Source organism: Pteropus alecto, unplaced genomic scaffold (genome assembly GCF_000325575.1).
Source record: "Pteropus alecto unplaced genomic scaffold, ASM32557v1 scaffold3, whole genome shotgun sequence".
NCBI classification, from domain to species: Eukaryota; Metazoa; Chordata; class Mammalia; order Chiroptera; family Pteropodidae; genus Pteropus; species Pteropus alecto.
Window position 1 is genome coordinate 60,719,657 of NW_006442484.1, and position 6,198 is coordinate 60,725,854.

The 6,198-nt window shown below is 36.0% G+C and overlaps 1 pseudogene; it reads left to right on the forward strand.

Moving 5' to 3' along the window:
- The first annotated feature begins 642 nt into the window (after positions 1-642).
- LOC102878354 lies at positions 643-2,845 on the forward strand (annotated as a pseudogene).
- Positions 2,846-6,198: the final 3,353 nt, after the last annotated feature.

Genomic DNA, 6,198 nt, shown 5'->3' on the forward strand with positions numbered 1-6,198 from the left:
AACTGAGCATGGACCTCAGCCACCTATGAGCTGCTGTGATGCTCTGTAGGACAGAGGAGGTCTGAACAATATATATACATTCTCTCTAGATCTATGCTTCTTAAACTTTCACATGTGTCAGAATTACCTGGAAGGCTTGTTAAAACAGAGGTGGTTGTGCTGACCTCCAGAAACTCTTCTTGAGTGGATCTTGGCTGGGGACTGAAAATTTCTAGTAAGTTCTCAGGTGATGCCAGATGCTATCGGTTTGGCGACCACACTTGGAGAACCACAGCTGTAGAATTTAAAAGGTATAGAATATTAATGATTGGTTGTATGCCTTTTTGTTTGTTTTGTTTGTTTTTTTTATGCTTAAAAAGGAAGGCCCAAATCAGGACATGTAGTAAGGGACTGTACTAAAAATGTTTAAATCCAGGTAGACCTTGTCAACCATTTGATCTCTCAATGCAGTGGTTAAGAATGTAAACACTTGAGTCAGACAGATTTGGACTATGTCACTTTCTAGCAGTATACCTTTGGTCAAATTTCTTAACCTATACCTTATTTCCTTCATCTGTAAAATTAGGATAATATAGCACCAACACAACGGGGTTGTGGGAAGATTAAATGATTGATGCCTATACAAGGATTTAGCACAGTACCATGGCACACGGTAAATGTAGCAGACATTTATTTTTGGCAACCCAGCATCCATCTCTGCCACTTTTGTACTAGTCCCAATTACCTCTCCACTACTGTGTATAGCCTTTTGAAATCTTAATCTTAGAAACAAAGCCAAGATAACAACCTGCCATACTGATCTTCCCAGCTTACCATGGAAACCACTTCATCCCATGGCAGGTAATTTATAAGCAAAAGTATAAGGATATACATTGCCTTTATGAAAATGTTTAATCCTTGAGTATTCTTTTCAGTGTTACTAGAGAGGGAGCAGATATCTCTAGAGATTTTCTGAGTGAATTAATTAATTTGCAATTGCAATATTATTTAGTACCTTGTATTCATAGCACTGTGCTAGAAGTGTTGCAAGGGAGGCGTAAGATTTCTGTCTAATTTGTGATGAAAAGTCGAAGCTAGCTGACAGGATAGAATGTAATTTTTATCTTCTGCAATTCAATAAAGACTGATAATTTGAGATGAGAATAATTTTAATTTCAATAAAACAAATAAGTGACCAATTTGTTCTCTTTTGTTAGAGGTTATACTTATAGTAGTTAAGAAATGATTGAGTTCACCATTTCTCTCAAACATATTACGAGGGAACAAACACTCTGGGCCATGGCTTCGAGGCTAGTTCGTATGCTATAACCTGATAAGGAATGTAAACCTTTGTCCCCTGCACCTACCCATTAATCTCTTAAGACAAGTGCTGCTATGGTTCCATAACATAAGTGTACTCCCCAAGGTCTACGTGCAATAAAGCAGGAGTCCCTAAACCCCCGGCCACAGACCAGTACCGGTCCATGGTCCACGGCCAGTTAGGAACAGGGCGGCACAGCAGGAGGTAGGCAGCACGCAAGCAATTGAAGCTTCATCTGCATTTGAAGCTGCTCCTCAGCGCTAGCATCACAGCCTCAGCTCTACTTCAGATCCCAGGCATTGGATTCTCATAGGAGCACTGGTCCCTGGTGCCAAAAGGGTTGGGGGCCGCTGCTCTGAAGGTTGAAGTTTGTTGGTTTTTTTTTATGCCTCCTGTTTTTATTGTCTTTTGATGGTTTCATATAGTTGCTACCCATAATCCTTTCCTTCTTTCCTTGGAAGCTGTCTTTTCTCTTCTATATAGCCACAGGCTTCAGGAAGACCAGTCCCAGTTTCTAGCTGTGTGAAGGAAGGGGCAAAGGTGATATTTCTTATCTTAGATTGGCACATGACAAGGTTTTGCAAAACAATTCTGGCTATGATGAAATGAGGAGAAGTCTGCCGGAGACATATGGAAATTTTCCTTACTCTTAAAAAAAGGGCACACAAGAAGGAATTGTGCCCTTTTGCTGGGCTTGTTTATGTCTGCATTTGAATAAGGGGCAGCCATCTTGTAATTAGGAAGGGTGCTAGCCTAAAAGAGGGATGGATAGAAGGATAAAAATCCTGAGAACTTGTTGATATCACTGAGTTGCTGAATTCAATGACCCTAGAGGCACTCTTCCTCAGGACTCTTTGTTAAATAAGAGTAAAATGTCCTTATTGGTTGACATATTTTAAGTTAGATTTTCTGTTACTTGCAGACAACTTTATCCTAACAGTCATATGCACAATGCAATCCTTGACTAGGTGAAGTATTCGAAGAGACTGGTGTTTTCAAACCCAGCATGGTGGTCACCTTTGCTCCTGAAGTAAAGTCTGTTGAAATGCACCATGAAGCTCTGAGTGAAGCTCTCCCTGGGGACAATGTGGACTTCAATGTCAAGAATATGTCTGTCAAAGATGTTCATTGTAGCAATGTCGCTGGTGACAGCAAAAATGATCCATCAATGGAAGTAGCAGGCTTCATGGATCATGTGATTATCCTGAAACATCCAAGACTAATCAGTGTTGGACATGCCCCTGTGCTGGATGGTCATGCAGTTCACATTGCTTACAAGTTTGCTGAGCTAAAGAAGAAGATTGATCATCATTGTGGGGAAAAGCTGGAAGAAGGCCACAAAACCATTGATATGGTTCCTGGCAAGCCTATTTGCGTTGAGAGCTTTTCTGACTATCCTCCTCTGGTCATTTTGGTGTTCATGACGTGAGACACATGGTTGCTATGGGTCTCATCAAAGCAATGGACATGAAGGCTGTTAGAGCTGGCAAAGTCACCACATCTGCCCAGAAAGCTCAGAACACTAAATGCATATATCATCCCTAACACCTGCCGCCTCAGTCTTAATCAGTGGTGGAAGAATGACCTCAGAATTGTTTGTTTAAATTGTCCATTTAAGTTTAATAGTGAAAGACTGGTTAATGATAAATGTGTTGTAAAACCTTCAGAGGAAAGGAGAATGTTTTGTGGTCCATTTCATGTCTGTGTTGGGAGAGGGGGATGCTGATTTAAGTTAGCAGCTTTTAAAATAAATATTTTTAAATGGAAACAGCTTGACCAAAAATCTGTCACAGAATTTTGGGACCTATTAAAACAAAGTTTAATGAGAAAAAAAAATTCTATTATTCAGCCTAATCTATTTGAAACCTTATCAAAGAGATTACAAAGGAACATGTGGAATCTTTTGAGTGATGAAATAGCTTAATTAGCACAAGTGTGGTGATGTTGTCATGGGTGTTTATATATGCTACAACTTATCAAATTATATACTTTAAATATGTGCAGTTTATTGTCTGTCAACTATATCCTAAGGATAACTTTCTCTGATTACAATGCAATTAAGTTTGAAATTAATTTAAAAACAGAAAACAAGGAATAGTCAATATGGATATTGTAAAACACTTCTAAAAATTCATGAGTCAAAGAAAAAATCATGATACAATTTAAAAATTCTTTAAAATCAAGCAATGAAAACAGTACATGACAAACCTTATGAGATACAGCCAAAGAGTTACTGAGAGGTAAACTAATTATCTTAAATGTTTACACAAGAAAATAAGGAGGACTTGATATTATTACTCTGTTAGAAAAAAAAGAATAAATAATGAAGGAATAGAAGGAAGAAAATAAAAATAAGAATTGAAATTAATGAAATTGAAATATATATAAAAGGAAAGATTAACAAACAAAAGATGTTTACTTAAGAGGACTAATTAAACAAACCTGTGGCAAGTTAATCAAAGAAGGGAAAGGAGAAATAAAAGAATTGAAAAAGGAAACGATGCTATAGATATTAAAAACATAAAAAGATATTACAATTCACTTCTGGAGATAAAATAGAATAACAGGGACCAGATTTATCAACCTGCCTAAAACAACCACAAAACCAGACAAAATATATGAAACAATGATTTTCAAGACACTGGACATCAGACAAGAAAAAAAAACATTGATCCCTAAGAGACGGAAAACAAATTAGGAGAGCCCTATGATCAGAACTTACTATTTTGAGTTTCCAGGCCACAGTACAGGGAAGGGGAATCAAAGTGGAGCCCAGCAGGTCCCCTGAGTTACTGAGAACTTGATTCTCCAAGAGTACAGAGCCAAGAGTTTCTGAAGACCAAAGAAACTAGAGTTTGCAGGACAGAATACTGGACTCCAGAGAGCTTCTCAGAGAGAGAGAGAGAGAGAGCCTAGAATATCTGTACATGCATGTGAAGACACTACATGAGGCCAGAGAAAGGAACATCTGAAGGCATTCAAGGAAAATATGCCTGGAGTTCACAAAGGGCCGGGAATAGTGCCTGCTGCTACCAGCCAGTCTAGAAAAATCTCACAATTACAGATACTGGATGGAGTACTCTGAAGAGACTACAAAGGAACATGAGAAAACTTTTGCGGGTGATGGATATGTTCACTATCTTGATTATGGTGATGATTTCATGGATATTTGCATATGTCAGAACTCATCAAATTGTACTCTTAATATGTACAGTTTTTTGTCTTTCAATTCCATCTCAATGAAGCTGTTTAAAAATCTTTAAAAAAGAAAGATGACATCTAGAACACAAATGCACAGTACATAATGCAGTGTATAGTATATCCTCAATAAATATTTATTAGTTTCTTCATATGAAAACTTTATACAATAAATTTGAAAACATATGAAGTAGTTGGATTCCTAGAAAAATATAACTTACAAAATTGACTTAAAAAGGAAGGAAGAAGGCTGAATTGTCTTATATTCTTTAAGGAAATTAAAGCAGGTCTTAAAAACTGTTCCAAAAAGAAAAAGACTGTGCCCAGAAAACTATTACAGTTATATTTTAGCAAATATTCAAGTGGAATAAATAAAAAAAAACACCATATAGCCAGCTAAGAATAAAGCCACATGTTCAATACTCGCTATACATGTAAAACACACTAAACTCAACAATAAGAGAAAAAAATCCAATTAGTGGAAAAGTATATCACAATAATTGATAGCTAAAACAGAAAAAATCAATAAGGACAAAGATGACTTAAACATTATAATCTCAATTCTTACACAAATGCTTCCAAAAATGGAAATAAAGACTCCTCAGCTCATTTTATGATAGTAAAATATCTTCATATGAAATCCAGTATAAAAAATGGAAAAATCTTACTCATGAACATAGATGTAAAAATCCTAAACAACAATAACAACAAACCTATCACTGTATAAGAAAGATGTTATTTTTTCAGAAATAAAAGAATGATTTAATACCATATTTATGCATATGAAGTAGTGACATTGTTTAGAGATACATACATAAGCTATATTTAATTTCAAAATGTTAAAAGCATTCTCTGTAAGGTCAGGAACAAGACAAGGATATCTACTACTATGATATTTATTATATCATCTATTTTATGACACAGATATTCACTATCATGACTATTCAATACTGAACTAGAGATTCTAGTGTGGTAAGATAAGAAAAAGTAATGAGTGGCATGAGAATGAAAAGGGAAAATCAAAACTCTCAACTGCAGATAATACAATTTCCTATATGGAATAACTCAAAAGAATTCTAGATAACCTATTGGACTTAACAAATTTAATAATTAAAAAATCAACATGTAAAAGTAAACTGTATTTTTAAATAACAGAAACAAGTTAGACAAGATGAAATACGTAGGAGTAAATCATGATAACAGATGTGCAAGTTCTTTATGGGAAAATTTTAAAAATTGTATTGACAGACTTTAAATAACATCTAAATAAAAATGGAATGAAAATATATGATGCTCATAGATAAAAAGACTAAATATAAGAAACGAGAACACAAAGGTATGCAAATACATCTGCAAATACTCAACTTTTTAGTAATTTGGGAAATGTAAAATAAAATCACAGTGAAACACCACTAAATCTCTACCATACTGACGAAAATGTGGTTTATGTCTATGAGCAGTCTGAACCCCAGGATTATGACAGACCCACTCAGTCGTGGATGACCACTGGCTGCCTACATGGGGGCTAGTCTTTATAATGCTATGGCCTGTAGACATAGTGCTTCCTGTGGGCAGCAGTCTCCCAAGAGAAATAAAGGAGAAAGAGTGGGTCTCTGATTGCTCCTTCCTGCTCCCAAGTTCATGGTCAGATAGGTCATTCCTCCTTCTTAGGTTAGAGTATACGGGTGGAGAAGGGTCAG